An 18,967-nucleotide genomic window follows, 5' to 3' on the forward strand; every position below is an offset into this window, starting at 1 on the left:
ATTTGTTATTATTTCTATTATGGAAGAGGAATAGGCACTGTATCTTCTTATTGTCACTACCAGGTCTGTAGTGATTTATTCTTGTACTTTGTAACTGAATTAAAATCTTAATTAAGCTTATGCCACTTTTTTCTTCTTTTTAATTAGGTATAGCCAAATCACTTGTCTGTGGGAGGAGGAAGCAAGGGATAAAGAGCAGAAGCATTTTTTTCCTGATCTGTAGTTGTAAAGTCTTAATGAGAGTATCATCTCAAAGAGATACCAAAATATTTTTATTCTTCTTTATTAACATTAAGAATTTATTCCCTCAAAAGTCTTGAGCCTGCTGTCCAGCTATGTCTAATGTCTTCTACCCAGGGAATTCCTGATCAAGAATATTGGGAAATCACTCACTACATAACATCTCTGGCTATTCTGACTCAAAGGCTTGTAACAAATTGGGATGGTTCTTGGGGAAGAGTCTTCACAGGCAGCTGAAAATTCAGCTGCTATCTTTCTGGCTGAATGCATTGAGGATGCATTGTGCCTTTTACATCAGCCCAACCAGCTCCATCGTTGGCTTCATAGCCAGGCTCTTACCATCATACAGTAACACATCAGAGGGAGTGTTGTGGTACATGAAACCTCAGTACTTCACAGAAATCTTATTTTGGAGTATTTTCTGGTGTTATCTGCTCACTCAGCTTCTACAATTCTTTCTTACTTTAGTTCAGGCCTGGAGATGACCCATTTCAGCACTGAGTTTTTGATGCCTATAATAAGCAGTGCTTTCATACAGAGTGATAAATCACAGTAAAACAATGGAGCAGTGGAGGATGCCTGCATGAGGCTGTTTTGCCTGCAGTATGCTGCAGATGGCTGTCCTTGCTTGGCAGTGCAACTGAAGTCCAAACAGGTTAAACCAAAATGGGAAGCTCAGCTATATCTCCCAATATGCTTCCCTCAAACTTATCACAGGCTTCTCCATCCTGCTTTCAACAACACAAATGGTAAAGCAATTACAGGGTTTTCCATGAGCAAATTAGAAGTTTGGAGTAAGCTCTCCTAAAATAACAAATGTTACTGTCAGCGAAGTGTAAATCCGTATCTTTTAGCAGTGAATGGGTTTGTTTGGTCTTCCTTAAGCCTTACCCATTTATTTTACATCCCTTCCAAGGCTGCAGTTTGGTGTCAGTAGGGTGAGCTGGCTCTTTTTTGAGAGACCACAACCCTCCTCCAAAGGGTGGAATCTCCCAGCAAGCACTGGCAGCCATTGGTCTGGTTTCAGCCAAAGCTTTTTGTCAGTTCTGGAGCTATATTGGGCATAGGATTTCCAATACATCTTAAATTCTCAATTTTCCTCTGTAATGCAGCTTCACAACTGCTACTTCTTAGGAACATCAGCTTCTACTGTTTTCTTAAGTGTATATACAATGTGTTATTAATGAAACCTTTATTAAGGAGTCTTAGGGAGAAACTCTCAGTCGCTCTTAAGTGCACATTCCATGACTCTCCCTCTCTCCCTGGAAACATGAGGTACTCCTTTTGCTTGAATCAGCTGTTAACTGAGAAGCTTTTTTTAAAAAGCCCGTCTCCTGTGGTCCTAACTAAAACCACTTCTTTCCACATTAACCTCATCATTTGAGTTTAATCTGTTCTATCTGTAGAGAGAGAAGGAGCTCTGGCATGTGATTGTTCCAATGTCCAAGTGGCAGACTTTCAAACATGTAAGCCTGTCTCTGCTATGACAGCTCACTCCAATTAAGGCTGACACTCTGTCCTTAGCTCATCCTCCTGTGCAGAGGTATTGCAGCACATATGGTAACGTAACATCATGTGCTGATCTGAGACCTCTGCTGAACCTCAGCAGGAAAGGAAGAGAGGTGAGAATGGGTCTGGTCCTCCTCCAATGTGTGATGTTGGGTCAGTATGCATGCCCCATGCTCAGCGGACATGTGTGGGTGGAAAAGAGATTGTCCATATCCATAAATTCAGTCCAATCTGAAGGAGAGTGCACTTCTACCAGCAAATCTGACTATGTTAAAGCAATAGGATAGGACTGAGATGTCCTAAGGGGCTTACGGGATGTGGAGCGTTTCAGTGGGACTTGGAGATCTTAACTTCTTCTGTAAATCTCTTTCTTAACATTGTGTGTTGACGTTTTCTACTTAAGGGGCCTTTTGGCATCTTTTGCATTAATTTATAATGCTGTGTTGGTTGATTTGAAAGCACTGATGGAACACTGCTTATCTTAAAAAGACACTGCTTTGAAATAATGAGTTATTTCAATATAGAGATAAACATGTCAAATTACATCTTTTGGGTTTGCTTTGTTGGGGTATTTTGATTGTTTTGATAGAATTCATGGATGTATTTCCTAACAAAATTTTTCCTGCGTCCTTAATGTTTTCCATGTTATAATGGAACATCACACGATACTGACAACATTTTGTGCATGGGGAACCTCATCTTCCTCTGCTTAATGGCATGATAATGTAGCCCTGTTGATTTTAACAGGATTAGTTCAAAAACAGAAATTGGTGGCAGCTTCCATTCTGTTCAGCTAAAGTATTTGGTTTCTCGCAGTTTACAGCCTTACAGATTAAGGGAGCAAAAAGCCTGAGTTGTTAATTTGTTCAAGACAGCAAATAATATGCCAGTATTCAAGTATAGACAAAGCTATGGAGTTTGAAACCAGAAAGCAGTATATTTTCTTAATTCAGGCTCAAGTGACAACAACATATTGACAACGGTCTCCTACTTTTTATACTATATTCTATATGCAATTAACAAATTCTGAAGCCTCAGTCAGTCTACAAGCCTACAATTAGAAGCAAGGGTTTTTAGGCTAACAAAGTGGGGCTTAATAGGGCCGTTTATTTCAGTAAGGACTTACACAAACGATAGACTGGCTTGATTAAATTCTATTAAAACTAGTACTCAACCCTTCAAACATGCCTGTGTCATTTTAAATTTTTAAAAATCATTTAGCTGAAATCTGCCCCTTCCTGACGGCAGCTGAATAGATGTGAACCATTTTAAGAATATTCATGCAGCTATCTTCACTCATTTAACTACTTTTGTTTGAAAACGTAATTTGAAATGTATCATCGTACTAATCCAACCTGGATTTTATTTTTCAAGACCATTTCTGTTTATAAGTTTAGAATTTAAGACTTCAGGGTTTTATTTTATTGTGGTTTCAACAACAAATAGTTTTCATCCTCATCAGTGGCAGGATTTAAAAAGGCACCGATTTACCTGTATTGTAATTAAATTCATGCCTAAGTATGTGTGTGTCTCCAGCTTTAGAAGATAATTGTGCACACCTCATTACTTTTTACTTCTGGATGATGCTGTGGTCATTTGCCAGGTAATTTCAGAAGGCAAGTTCTAAATTACCAGCAATTTCATAAAGTTTAAAATATTCATACCTAGCTGGGGGATGGCTGGGCATTTCCTCCACCCCTACCAAACAGCAGCAAATTAAACATTCATAAAAATTACCTGAAACAATGGGGGAAAAGTACATACTTTGAAGCGCTCTCAAGCAGCAAATTTTCAGTTTACTCCGCTGCGTAACAAACAAGTTGTCACCATAGCAACAGCCACATAACTTGGTTTTTATATAACAAATGACAAAACCTCATTTCCTTTCCAAAATTTCCCAATGAATTTATTGCAGATTTTTCCTAATCTTACTCAATATACATGCACTTTACCAATTCCCCAGACCTAAATAAGGGCCTTTTGAGATTATTCTGGGTTTTCTTTTTATTAATTAAAAAACTAGATCCAGCAATCTGAAATAGAATAGAGGATGACTGTCATTTCTTTCAAATTCCTTTAGGCTTTTTTTCCTCCTCCTCTGGGAAATAATTCTAAGTCTTTTTTCATGCTGTTGATTGCAATGGCGCAATGCCACTGCATGCTCCCAGTATCATAGAATCATGGAACTGCAGATTTGTTTGAATTGGAAGGGACCCTTTAAGGCCACCTGGTCCAACTCCCTTGCAATGAACAGGGACACGTACAGCTACATCAGAGTGCTCAGAGCCTCATCCAGCCGGACCTTGAATGTCTCCAGGGATGGGGCATCTACTGCCTCTCCATGCAACCCTTTCCAGAGCTTTCTCTTCTCCAGGAAGAACAGCCCCAGGTCTCTCACCCTATCCTTGTGGGGGAGGATCTATCCGTTGGATCACTTTTGTGGCCCTCCTCTGGACATGCTCCAATAGGTCCACATCTCTCTTGTACTGAGAATTCCACATCTGGACACAGTCCTGCACGTGAAGTCCCATCAGCATGGAGTAGAGGGACAGGATAACCTCCCTTGACTTGTTAACCATGCTTCTTTTGTTGCAGCCCAGGATATGTTTGGCTCTCTGGGGGTATACGCTGCTGGCTCATTTCCAGCTTGCCATCCATCAGTACCTGCAGGTCCTTTTTGGCAGGGCTGTACTCCATCCTTACATCCCCCAGATTGTACTGACAGGGAGGGTTACTATGATCCAGGTGCATTTGGCTTTGTGGAACATCATGAGGTTCACCTGGGCCTACTTCTCAAGCCTGTCTATGTCTCTCTCAACGGTAGGGTCAGCCCATTCTTCATCAAGCGTTAAATGAAGGAAATTGAGCACTAATGGAGGGCTACTGGGTGATTGTCACCAGCTAACCAAGCTGCAGAGCTGCAGGTCTACAGGCAGCTGGCTGAGAGCGGGACCATGGCTTTGTATAGATGCTGTTCTAGCTCATGATGGAATTGTTGGCCCTCCTATTCTTCCCTGACAAACCAAAACCAGAGACTGACCTTATAGAAAATAGTGGTGTTTGGTAGCATGTTTTTGCACATTTGATGTGCACAATGCGGATTGCCCACAACTGGCTATGCTAGGTGTAGATCCAGCATTTGGCTATGTAGAAGATAAGTAGCAAAACACTGAGTGATCGTAAACAAAGTAGCAAAGAAGGTCAGAAGGGGGGAATCTACATGCACATCATTCTGCCTATTAAATGTGTGACAGAGTGACAGATTTTTATTGATACATGTGTTCACCTTGTATGCGTATGCGGTGTTCTGTATACCTTGGTGGTAGAGGAGAGGGTAAAGGTCTTAGGCTATAAAATGGAAGGTTCAGGATATTAGGAAAAATTTATTCTCAGAAAGAGTGGTCAGGCTGCCTAGGGAGGTGGTACAGTCACTGTCCCTGGAGGTGTTCCAAACCATGGAGATGTGTACTGAGGAACATGGTTAGTGAAAATGGTGGAGATGGGCTGGTGGTAGAACTTGTGAGCTTGGAGGTCTTTTCCAAACTAATGATTTCATGATGATATGGGTTTTCCAATGGAGGCCGATTAAAACACTACTCAAATGTTTGAAGTCTGAATTCCTACAATAATTAGAAAGGATTCTTTCATTTCAGAACAGATGACTGGATCACCAGTTCTACAAGTAATATACAGCTTTAAGCTCTAACGAGCCTTATATATGCTGCAAGTAAAGAACCAGATGTTCACTCTCTCAAAGCTCTTAAAAGTTAGTTTCACATACTGAAATTGTCCTTAAGGGTGTTTTCCCCCATGTGTTAAAAAAAAGATACCAAAACCCAGAAGCTTTTGATAATGAAGCAAACATATTTTTATGGTGTGGGCTATTTTTTTTTTCAGTCTGCTGCTAGTTTTTAAATATAAAGTATAGCATATGTTTAACGCAGAACATATGGAAAGAAAAAGCAAATCTTGAATTCCAAACATCATATTCTTAGTAGAAAAGATTCCACAGTATGAAAGTGGTCATTCAGAACAAAAAGGAAAAAAATATATTACATATAAATATTCATAAAATCAACTCTCGTTCTTCTCTAGATAACATTATGCAAATCTGAAATAGAGTGCTCAATGTAGCCCAAAGTGTGAAGAAGAGAGTGCCCACAAAGATTTTGTGCATGATGGTGTTGGGTTCATGGTTGGATTTGATGACCCTAGTGGTCTCTTCTAACCTGAATGATTCTATGATGCTATGATTTTTAGGAAGAAGATCAGTTCAGTATGCTGAACTGCCTGAAAAACTGGCTGTGGTGTAGCAGACCACCAAGAACTGCTGATACTTTTATATCTTTTGTGTCATTAGCTGGCCATGCTCCCCAAGCTGCTCCCTGCAGGAATGGGTCCAGAAACACAAGGTGGGCCTTTGCTCCCCTTCCTCAGGCTGGCCCTACCTACACGAATGGATTGTGCATCAAATCATGTTCAGGCAAAACTGCTGATATTACAGTGTCTGCTCTTGCTCAGAAGGGCTACTGATGTCACCAGAATTCCAGGAAATGGTGACATTGCAAGCAGAAAAGAGAGGCTGATAGGTTTGGCAGTGTCCATACAGACACAAAATGAGTCCAGCTTTTGTGTACAACACTGAATTTGTCAGTCTCAGTAGGATAAGTGCTCAGCTCATAGGTGGCTTCTTATCACTCTGCCAAGGACTCGTGTACTCACTCTTTATCCAGTGTATGTTCAGTGATACAAGGCACGTGCTTTTTATTGATAGACATTGCACTGATTTAATTACAAACATTTTTAAACCACATAATTATATTTTAAATTCTTAGCAGTCAGGTGTTAGGAATTTAGGAATCCCTTCATTTGAGTTTATCTGTTCTTAGTGTTTTGTACCCACCTACTTAGCACAAACCAATATCAACTGCTGTGAATTGAGAGTGTGTCTAAAATTCTTTCTCTCGTGTTCAATGAAACTTCTTTGAAACTACAAAGATAGGAAAATGAGGACTGTGAATGATGTCTGTCAATCCACATGCAAACAGGCACAGACAGGCTTGAACCATTATGGATCTCTGGCTTTGTGCTAGCACCAGGCCTCTCCTGTCTCTTGGATACTCAGAGATACAGGATTCAAAGGCCCTTCTTTTGAAACCAGCTGTGGGGACAAGGCTGAAGGTGCAGCCTGGCGAGGAAAGTGAGGCACCATGTGCTGCTCGCTGTGCAAAGCAGGCAGCAACAGGGCTCTGGACTGTGCGAGTTGCTGTGATATCTCAGGAGTACTGGTGGGAGGTTGTGGTGTGGCTGTTTGTCAGTTCTCTTTGAAAAAGGAAAAAAAAATTGTTCATAATTACAAGCAAGAAGCCCAGACACTTAAAAACTAGTTAGAGAAGAAAGCGCTCACTTCTCCCGGTATTTACAGAACAAACACAATAAAAGGCTAGTTCACATTTACATGTTTTTGACCAACAGATGACAGCGCGGAGAGCAAAATGATAGATCCAGCTGACATCTGCATCCCTCTATGCAGTGAATATTGTAAATAACCTTGAGTACTAAGTGACAGATAAAAGGCAGCACTCAGTCCAAGCTCTCCAACCAAATGGAAACAGGGTGCAATGCAGCAAAACTATCCCCAGTCTGAAACCAGACCTCAGTTTGAGCGGTTTATTTCTTTTAAGTCTCACCAGTTTGTTTCTTTAGAACATGAAGGTAGGCAGAATTTGTCTGAATACTACAAGAGAACTAAGACTTAGAAAGGACACGGCAGATTTCATCAGCAGCTGAAGTGAAGGCGTCAGTGCAGGTGTTTGCATTCAGTGGTGTGTCTTCCTCCCTTAGATCCATTAGTGCCAGCAGCAAGCATAATGCTTAGGCACTCTTAGCTTCTCTTTTCCTTTTTCCTCCTTCGCTCCCTCCCCCTCCTTTTTTTTTTTTTTTTTTTTCCTTTCTCTCTCCCTCTTTTTTTTTTTTTTAGTGCACTTCCAGATAAATGCCAGTCATTTGGCCAGGGCCAACTCACAGAAGGTACAGCAGGCACAGATGGTACTAATGCATAAATGTAATCTAGTAAAAGGATGCCAACACCAACCCAGAAAAGGTTCCAAATAACTGCAGTGCACTTACAGGAATACAGTGATTGGCAAGGTGAAAGCTGAGATTTGCAAGAGCTTACTGTTCCCAAATCAACAATAGAAATTCTACAACAAACGAACATATTTATTTATTAATTTATTAAATGCACTTAATACCAAGATCTCTGGGCATACGTATAACAAAAACTCACCAAACCCCCAAAGTCATTATACATATTACATTGATTAAAATCATACAGTAGAATATCCAATGTTGAATACCATTATGATCATTGAATCCAAATAAAATAAGGGAAAAGGCAAAAGGAGGATGCTAAAAACCAAAAGCAAGTATCATGTACTCATTACCCAATGTTTATCAGGAGGACTCCTAAAAGGAAGGTTGCACAGCACTGTGGTGCCTCACAGTGAAGGGATCCAGAGAGTGCCTGGGCAGTGATAGTGTGCCTATAGGCATATATCCCACGTGGGCAGCTCTGTAGACCAAATAATCCTATTCGCTCAGGATTCGGGATGTAAAGACCTGCACCAAATCCTTTTTCCAGCACCAGCCATTGATACACACTTAAGACAAATACAGCAAAGAGGATAAATGCTGTTTGAGTGTCCCTGCAGGACACTTCTCACTGCCTCTGGAGAACACCAGCATCTCCACTTAGCACATCTGTGGTGTCTCATGAGGAAGAAATATTTCTAACAGTATGGAGTTCACCCAGACAGCCCAGAGCACAAAAAGGAAGGAAAATGGTGCTGCTGAAGGACTTGAATGATTCCTGCTTGCAGTGCACCTGTCCTAGCAGCTGCCAACACCACCGTGGTGGGCTCGCTAGTAGGTGAGGAGTCAGACATGCAGTTCTTTTGTGTAACAGTTTGTGTCCCTGGATAGAGGCACCATATCTTAGCTTAAAAAATTGCAGCGGAAATGAGTATCGCCATTTCATCTTTGTCTCCATTTATTAGCATCCGAAAGGAGCAATGGGCACAGTAACGGACTAGTGATGGCAGTCTCTTCTTCTGGGCTTTCTGAGCTCAGAGCACAGTGAATCGCGGGTCAATGATGAGGGCTTCAACCAGCAGTAATACTAGCGACAATAGCAATAAATTAGCCCAGGTTCAAATATGCCTGACATACAATTAATAGACATCTTCGCAAGGGAAGAGCAAGGCAGACTGACAGAGATGTGTAAGAACATAAATCAGACAGCTTTATAAATTCTCTTCTTTCATAATCCAGAAGGTCTAAATCAGACATGGCACAGGACACAGGAAAAAAATACATTCTGTGGTCATTTTAATTATGGTGTCATATGAGGATTTGGCTTTCAGGAAGAATTTGGATCTTGGCTCAAGGCAGAGGATTCTAGAGCTGCCATTTCCATACTGCCCTGAACAAAGAAGGTTTGGGAGGAGATCAGAAGCAGTGTCCAAATATCTGTGAAATTCATGATTAGTAATCCACGTGAGTTAAAACAAAGCCTAACGATGTGCTGTGGGGTTTTGTCTGTGGGAAGGAAGGAGAGCTGACTCGTTGACATGCGCTCGTTGTACCAGGGAAGCTGACATGGACTGAGGGGTTGAAACAGCTTGGCGTTCACATTCCTTACTGGGCCCAGTGGTCAATGTCATTTGTGCTGCATTCATTATCGCGGCAAAGGATCCAGCTATCAGCACTGTAAAGGCTTTGGTTGGTGAAGTGACAGCTGGATCACAGTGGCATCTAGAGGGCTGTTACACGCAGTGTGTGTGCAGCATTCATGAGGTTCCTGCTGTGGCTTTGCTTGGCTTTGCTTGCCCACCCACAGAGCCATCTCCAGCCGGGCGGTCACAGCCAACAGCTGCACCCTCTGGCTGTGCTGGGGGATGTCCAGTCTCCTCGAAAAGAGAATCCACCTAAGCCCTACCTACGACTCCCAACAGATTCACATTTTTCAAAGAATTTCTCAAGTGGAATTTCCCTCCACGGTAATTGTGTGGTGATTATTAAAAAGAAAAAAGAAATTACATACCGTCCTAAATGTTCATCCTGCTCTGTAATTGGGGTGACTTCTCTCTTTACAAGTAATTATCATATGCAAGTAATTATGATGATTTTATACTGTAAAATCAAAGGAGCCAGGCTTTTAGCTGTACTATGAATACCATACTATTGCTGCATTTGAACTGAGAATGTGAACCCTGGAGGACTTCCATACATTGCAGTTTTAGGGCACCTGCTTCTTACTTATGTGAACTGTTTGAAGATGGTGCTAACTCTTCAGAAAAGGTTGGGTTAAATAAATAAAGACTGGGAAAGATCATAAAGGAAGGAGATTTTAGGAGAGGCTTGAAAGGGATTTTGCTGAGTTGCGGTCATGACCGTGGAGGGAAGGTGGTGGAAGAGAATGTTTCTTATGACAGTTATGGTTTATCTGTCACCAATGACAGAGAAAGATAAATTGCATTCTTCCCACTTGGAGTAGTAGCACACAGGGGAAGAAGGAAGAATAATGGAGATGTTTGACTTTTTGTTAGAGATACCATCTCTGTGAAGTGTAAATTTCTGATATTCTTTGCCTTTTTTGATGAAAAAGACCCAACAAATGCCAGGTTTTGATATTTGTTGGTTTTAGTGGCCTTAAAATTGGGCACTTCTGATTTTACAAGGCTTGAAATTTTATGTATTATAGTAGCATATAGCTCTCTTTCTTTCCTTCCTATAAAAAGATGTGGAACACTTGAGGGACACTTTGTGATGCCAAGGGCCATTTGGTGCTACTGTTCAGGTCTGCTGTCAGATTGGCTGCAGTCCCCCTATAACATTAACAAGGCCCCCCAGTAATACTCCTGATGAGGATTCATCCCAGGATATTTCAGAGTTCAAAGAGGAAAAGCGCTTCCCAGTGAGAACAGCTCAACCTTCAGAACCCCCCTACTCTACCTCCCTGCAGTCCTGCCACAGCAATCCCACACAACGATATGGCAGGTGGTGCCCCCCAGAAATCCAGAAATTAAGGAAGAACTCATGAAGCTTCACCCAGAAGGACAATCTCATGATGCCACCCCATAGCTTTCTCACCATGGGAGAGAGAACTGTCCCAGCGACAGCTCAGCAAGTGGCTCTGGGCATGATGAGAACTGTGCTGGCCCAAGTGGGTGAGTGTCGGCACTGGGTAGGTGTGCACTGGGCTGCCCGCCAGGACAGGAATCACTTTCCCTCTGGCAGTGAGAACAATCTCAGCCTGAGTAATTAGATCTGAAGGAGCAGAGCCCTCCATTGGCAGGCGCTGCAATGGGAAAACAATAATACGTCCTTCAGGGAAGCGGGGTCAAACCTTGCCAGGCCATGGTGCATTTCCACGGAGGCAGAAGTGCTACAGGCGAGGGAGGCTTCCTGCCAAGGGTCAGGTGGAGAGAGCCAGGGCCTTACTGCACATCAGACGGGGACTCTGCAGGCCATTTCCACATCCTTGCCTTTTGCATAAGCAATGCTTGCCTCGACAGAAGAAAACAACAAACTCCTGCCCTCTAGAGACAGGAGACCTCCAGCTCTGCTGAATAAAATATTTGCCACAACCTCCTTTTGAAGCAGATGCTACAAATGCATACAGTTTTATTCTCCCCTAAGGCCCCCACAGCCAGCTCAGCAGCTCATCGTCCTCTCTTCTCCCAGACCTGGAAGGCCAACTCACAGGAGAAGCAGCTTGTCACAACCACTCTTTTTCAAGGCAGTGGACTATTTGGAGAACTGCTGAATAAAGCAGTCACAGAAAGCTTGGCAATAAGGGAAGATAAATCCCTCCCTCCTTCATTACTAAAATCTGTCAGGATAAGCCAGCAAATGCTCACGCTAACTGAGTACTTCTTTCCTTTAACTTCTCTGACTGCCTGCATGCCTCTGGTCAGGCTGAGAGCTGTCCCCCTACACTGCAAGTATGGGGTGACTGCACTAAGAGACACAAGCAGGGCACAGACCTAGACAGGCTTGAGCAGTGGGCCCAGGCAAATCTTATGAGGTTCCACAAAGCCAAGGGCAAGGTCTTGCACCTGGGTTGTGGCAACCCTCACTATCAATACAAACTGTAGGACATAAGGATAGAGCACAGCCGTACCAAATAGAACCTGGGGGTACTGATGGATGGTCAGGCTGGACAGGCTCTGAGCACTCTGATGTAATTGTAGGTATCCCTATTCATTCCAGGACAGTTGGATGAGAAGGCCCTTAAGGATCCCTTCCAACTGAAACAAATCTATGGTTCTATGATTTTGAACAACCCCTGGAGCACAGCTCTGTGCGATGCGAATCTGTGGCTGCATGATGCACGTGCTCTTTGTGTTCAACCTTGGTACCAGGAGCTCCACATTCACTGAGCTTTAAGGGTTTCACTGCCCAAGTTTTACTTGAAATGTCAAAGGTGGGAAAATAGCATTCAAAGACTGCACTTGAATCTCTTCTACAAAATCCTCTTGGTCCTGGTTTCCACAAGGTTATACCACTGGTAAACATATACTTCAAAGATGTTAGTCACTGTAGCAACTGTGAGGAAATGTCCATATGTCCAGTTACAAAATAAGCGTTATTAGTGAGGTGAAAAGCTGTTCATAATAGCATTTTCCCAAAGCTGCCAGCATACTAAAAATACAACAGATAATACCCCCGATTCCCCACTGCACCAAGCTTGTGTGATACATCTGAGCAAAGTGTGCACGAAGTGGATACTGAGCCCTGATAGATTAAAACATCAGAATTTTGTACATGTACAACTTTCTCTGGACATCTGAAGGTTTGCTCCAAAGAGCAACCCGTGCCAACATGGAATTTACCAAAACATGCTGATGTCACAGGCATTTGCAAAAACAAACCAAGAGACCAGGTAGTAGCAACTCTACTGAACTGCTCATTCAGGACCATGTCAGCTGTAACAAGTAAATGAGTTTAAGATACTCTCCACAAATTAATATTCATATTAAGGTAACAGTTTGAGGTAAATGACTACATGTGAGCTGTGTATTTTTCAGCAAGAAATATTTTTCTGTCACAACAGCTTCTACACCCAGCCATTCACTGTGCACTGTATACATTTCAGCAGCATCTTTAAAATACCTATTTTGAATCTGTTACTGACAATTTTGCTCACAGAGTATTTATTTGGTGCAGAAAAAAAAGGGGACTACCTTCTAAAAAACATTAATGTTGTCCTCTTTTCCTGCACCTTATTTTGCTTTCATTTTCCTCTCCCTCACCTAAAGCAGGTCTGAGGGACAAGAGGAGGGCACTAAGTCAACCTCAGCTTCTGAGGTGTCCATAATTGTGCTGGCAAATTCCCTATCAAAGCAGTCAGATGCTGCCAGCTGTCATCCTGAAATGACTGTTGTTGCAATTCAGGTATGTGATTTCTGAAAACTGACCTGCATGACTGCCAGACTGCTTGGAGAGATAGGGAGTTTCATGGACACATTCTAAGGAGGCTCAAATATATAGGTATGAGAATAATAAACAAGTTATATGACATTCCACTTATCTCAAGTTATGAGAAGAAATATGACAGTGAAAAAAAAATTCCTCCTTAGGGCAAAAATATGTAGCACCATTCATCTGTAGTTGTTTGGTTTTATTGCTGCTCTTTGAGGTGAATTTTTGAGTGCGTCCAGTGTCACTGTTGGAGATCAGAGCTTACCTCACCTGGGTCAGTGGCAATCCAGCAGTCAATTAAGGAATTTTGGGGAAAGCCAACGTGGGCAGCCCTAGAAGTGCTCCTAATGTCTGTATCACCGATAACATTTTGTGTTGTAATAATGCCAGCTCCTTGAAGAGATTGGTTGACGATTTATTCTGTGAAAAATGACACATCTCACAATGTACAGCACCACAAGCCATCTTCCCTCAGGTGCTCAATATCCACCACACAGTGCAGCTTATGGCTACCCATGGGACTCCTGCACACACAATGTGGCTCCGCATTAGGATGGCACTCAGGGAGTGTGTGACCACTGAGACGTGGTAGTCATGCAACACATGCAAGGATGGGAAGATAACGATGTAAAGTGGTTTTGCTTTCTAGAAGTCAAATATATAAAATGAACGTGCTGGTAGCAGTACACATCTGCAGAAACGAGGCTTTAGCACTAAGAACTAAGAAGGTTTTGGCAACAGAACATATAGCTAATTCTAATAATGTTCTGAGCTTCACAGCTCTGGGATGGGGGATGACCTAATGGCCGGGACAAAAAGGAAGAGAGGTCCGTGTGTGCCTCTGACTGCTCCTTCAGGCTGCTCAGGACAGGGGGGGCCAGCAGCCCTCTGCAAAATAAACATATCAATCAGGCATCTTTAAAAAAGAGATCTATATAAACTTAACTTCACTTGTGTGCTCCAGCTTGTCAACCGATATTTATGAGGTGAGAGTAATATTATAACAGTTATAGCAGTGAAATACATCCCAAGCGGGGAGCTAGTAAAGGAGCACACGGATGTTAATGCCAGTAGAATGTTAATGCCCAGGAGATGGGGGCAAGGTGACACGAGCTGCAGTTAATGCTGCTTTAGTGATTCCAAAGAGATTTGGAAAGCAGGGAATTGCCCGTTTGCTTCTACTGCAGCAAAGCAGAAATGGTGTATGTAGTCCAGTCCTTTATTGGAAGTGCTATGGGAAAGGACCTTGTACTCTCAACTTCAAGCTGCAGGGAAAGCAAGTCGAAGGGGGAAATCAATCAGGTACAGCAGATTCTCATCTGATGATCCCCATGGCATCAGCAGTCTCAGCAGTCTGAGCTGTTGTGAGATGACAGCTTTGGGGGAGTAATGGAGTAAGCTTACAGGGAGGCACTGAGCACAGAGGAGAAGGATGCTCTGGTAAAGCTGTAAGGACAGGGCCAACACCAATGACATCACTAAATACTTGTCTGGGAAACGCTGTTATTCCAAACCCCTCTCCACTCTCACAGCTATGCAGGAATTGAATAACTGTGCTGGAGAGCACATTGCTTATGTGTGACATAGAAAAGACAAATCTCCAAAGGATACATTCCCTTTTTGGAGGCTGCAACCCTGGGGAGAAGCACACAGCCTCTGCCAACATGATGGGAGCTTGAGGATCTTGATCCTCCATGAGCAAAATGAACCAGTCTTCTAAGAACTCACGTGTTACAGAGGGCAGTACAACTATTCTGGATTAAAGACATCGTTAAGTGCTTTGAGGGCTGATATGATAAAGGCAGCCTTTCAAAATATATGATCATCAGAGCAGCCAGCTATTCCACTGGCTAGTAAAGGATTTCCTGTTCTGCTCTGAGTTGAGGATATTCCTTCCCTTCCAGTTTTCATGTTAAACTGCTTCCAGCTCTCAGGTGACATCAGTCTGTCAGCTGGTAGCACTTGGAGGATGTATGATGAAGGACCCACAGTCTCTAAGGAGACCACGTCTCACTAAGACCTGTTACAGCACAGAGCAGTTGGCGCTGGTAGTGATCCTAGTGACTTCCTTTAATTACATCCTTGTTAGCAATTACACAAAGGAGAACAAAGCAGAAAACTTGAAGCATTTGTTATCTGCCTATAAAATCATTACTCCTTTTGGAAAAGTCACTTCCACACAGTGAGTCCTGGTGGTTCAGAAAGCAATGATTGATATGTCTTGAGCCGTGCAAAAACCCTATTACACTGGAAAAGAGAGGAGAGTTTCTGCCTGAATTTCAACCTTAGAGGTAGTACTTTGAAGATGGTTGTTACTGTTTTGGCAAACACAATACATGTTTGAGATACAAAGAAAAAAGCCCATATATCCATATCTGTGCATTTGTATCTCCTCTGCATTTATGTCATATACTAAAAAAGATGCTTCTCAAAAAGCTCTTTGCACTCCAGATGGTACTTAATAATAGACAAAATTATGCTCTGACATAACTCAAAGCAAGAAACGTCGCCCAGCCCATCGGGCAGCTAAGGAGCTGCCATCCAGCTGCCCTCCAGGACTACCCTGAGGTGCCTTTCCACCCCAAACAGGAGGGAAAAAAAAACAAAAAAAAAAAGCCAAACAATCAAACCAAAAATACCCCTAAACCCAATAGTCTTTTTAATATGTTCGACTTGAACATAAAGTTTTATGTGTGTATATCTTGCAAGGGGTAAGTCTGTAGCTTAGTTTGAAAGAATGCAGGAGAGGGACAGAACCTCTCTGACTCCCTTGATTACACAGGAGCTCAGCTGTGAATATCCATGCAATGTTGTGAATTCAGAAGGCCAGCCCTGGCAGTGCAGGACGTGGGCACAGCTCCAAGGAGCCTGCAGAGTTCCCCCACTTCCTCCAGCGGAGAGCCCAGTATTAGGTTACGGATGGTTGGAATGCAACACATGTTTGCTCCTGCATTCACACATACAAATTAAAGTGCTTCTCATACCTATTTAGCCAACATCAACAGATGAGTTCCAGGCTCAGAGCACAGTGCAGTCCAAGAGGTATCCTCCTCCAAATGCTGAGTGTGCTGCTCCAGAAGAGCTGCACAGAAGGTCACAGTGCAGGAGGAACAGGGCCTTCCTGCAAACATCTCTTGGGCTTTTTGCTTTGCTTTTGCACATGAGGAACTATCCTACAGTCTAACTGTAAGAGGAGCCTCCTCTTCCTTCGAAATTGTGTATCCTGAAAGGACTTTATCTTGGTTGCCCAGCAAGTTAAATTCAGTAAGATAATCAACCATGTAATAAATGACTTCACTGTAACATAAAAATATTCCTTCTTAGATAAAACTGTAGCTGTAAAACAAAGAGAAAGAAACAAAAAAAACCTGCCATATTCTACTCCCATAGTACCTGCAGGGCATCTTCAAGCAGGTCGTAGGTAGGGGCTTTTCCTCTGAGACAACTCTCGGATTCCACATGTAGATCACAGAATGCTTGCGTAACTCATTTTTTAATTACTCTAGCCCTAAAGTACTAAATTAGTTCAATTTTATACTGACGACATGTTGGTATTGTTAAGGTTTATGATCCAGTGATTTACAAGGCATGATATATGTGAATTCAAATGGCTTGTATTGATTGTTTAATGGAGTACAGGAACGTGAGTGTGACATTAGGTCACCAAACTGGCTGATCATGGTAATGCTGCTAGGATGGTCATTCACAGGTTGCATCAGTTACATAGCACAAGTGTGTTTTAATTGTGAAGGACAATACTGGACAGATGGGTCTAAACAGCACTTCTAGTGGAGTAAATCATCCTGTTCATGAAGTTCAGATTGATCAGAATAGAAATGAAATATTCTTTTACTTAAAGCTGAGATAGATACTGCTGCATTGGAAGTTCTGAATTTGTTTAGAGAAACACACAACTATGGATCTTTTTCCCAAAACCAACTTGCAGAGACAGTGACGCTGGTTACGTCACATACACTCAGATCCACAGCTGATGAAAACCTGCAGTTCATATTGGCTTGGAGTGACGAATCCTTAGCAGAACTGAAGGTAATAAATCAGTTCTGGGGCACCACAGAATATTAGCTGAGTTATAGCAAGAAAGGGAGAGCAAGAGAGAGGCTTGTTGATAGACATTTCTCTATTTTTCCTGATAAATAATAATATCAAAGCAATATATGGTGATTGTGTTAAATTGCCAGCATGATGAGAGCTCAAAGCCCTTTACACTGGTTTGAACGCTTCCTAATGCATTTCATGTGCAGGTATGGTGAATCCAAGCACCTTGTCACATCCCATTACCTAAATGCAAAAGCTGCTCTCTCCTATGCCAGCCTGCAATATTTGCTGTTCTGTTAATGACACTACGGTGGTCCTGACCTTCTCATTAATTAGTGCTTCTAGTGTTTTTCCCAACATCCTGATTTCAGCTCTGTCTGTTGTGAGCATCACGTTGTATGCAGAAAAATGTGTACAGTACACAGGCCCTTTTTTTTCTGGAAACCTCTCATCCTTCAGTTCTCCTACATAAGAGCAGGGAAACAAAGCTGCTAGTGCGGCCACTCCCACCAGCACTAACAATCTGATTGTAAACCACACACTTACTTCAGACGATTCTATCCCAGGTAGGAAAAAAAAAAAAGCAATGCAACACAACAGAAGTTTCTTCCAAAAACTTCCTTCCCTGGCTGTAACCTGGCACAGAACGTGTATTTACAGCAAGACAGTGTCACAAGACTGCAAGTTGCAAGTTCTCCCCAATTTTCTATAAGTGATTCTTCAACTGGGAATCCTTCTTGTAGTCACAGGACATGGTCCCTAGAATTAAGGGGTTGGTTTGCCCCTTTAATCATGCATAGTTCATTAATAGCATTTTAAGGTGCTAAAAACTCGCATGGCCCCTTAACACACCACAATGAATCAGTGCATGCACCCAGGCCTTGAAAATTACAAAAAATTGAAAGTTACAAATGAAAGCAGAATGGGTAAACTGCAGTGTCCATTTACACCACTGGAGAAATACTGCAGCTCCTCTACTATCTGCTCTCTACAGATCATTTGCCATGTTTTGCTTTTGCAATGCAGCATCATCTTGGAAGTAAAGTCCTTGCTGTGAGTGTGCATTTCATGTTAACTTTGTTGTCAGAACTGCTAGAGCTGCAAAGCATTTTTGGATTGTATGCTCCAAAAATACACTTCTTCTGCCTATTCTATACACAGAATTCATTTTGATTAATTAAAAAAAAAAAAAAAAAAAAAGGTACATGAAGATGTGCCATGCCTTCATACTTTGCCTTTATCTCTCAGTGCTCCTGCTTTGTCTCTTTGCATCTCTTCTGCATCTGTAATCCAGCTGATAGCAGCCAGAATCATGACCCAATCCAGCTATCTACCAGTTCTCTATTTATTATAGAGTTGACAGGAAGTAGAATCATTAGAAGAGCATTAGGAAAAAAGATCCCTTGATGCACTGTGCATTTCAGTCCTGGAGCTGATCTGGGAAACACTGCCCCTTTCATGCTAGCCAAGGGCGGGTGCCTATGAGAGCAACCAACCACCACTCTGTGTCATTGCTGTCCATGGTTACTGGTAAAACCACTAGCTCAAAATAAGAAAATGAAAGTAATAGGAAATTCAGACCTTATTTTGTTTGTTTATGGCATTATGTCCTGTGTTTGAGCCCACCCAGAGACTTTGCAATTAACTATGAACCTTGGGATAAAACATTCCATAG

General features: G+C 42.2%; 1 protein-coding gene and 1 long non-coding RNA gene across 3 annotated transcripts in view; one reads left to right on the plus strand and one right to left on the minus strand.

Annotated features, from left to right (window-relative positions):
* Window positions 1–18,967, plus strand: part of ANTXR2 (ANTXR cell adhesion molecule 2) — a 100,003-nt gene that overhangs the window by 78,235 nt on the left and 2,801 nt on the right. The gene's annotated exons all lie outside the window — the stretch shown is intronic.
* The window catches only part of LOC128080069 (uncharacterized), a 222,144-nt gene that overhangs the window by 22,032 nt on the left and 181,145 nt on the right, over window positions 1–18,967 (minus strand). The gene's annotated exons all lie outside the window — the stretch shown is intronic.

The sequence above is a fragment of the Tympanuchus pallidicinctus genome, unplaced genomic scaffold, assembly GCF_026119805.1.
Source record: "Tympanuchus pallidicinctus isolate F22 unplaced genomic scaffold, pur_lepc_1.0 scaffold2, whole genome shotgun sequence".
Lineage (NCBI taxonomy): Eukaryota > Metazoa > Chordata > Aves > Galliformes > Phasianidae > Tympanuchus > Tympanuchus pallidicinctus.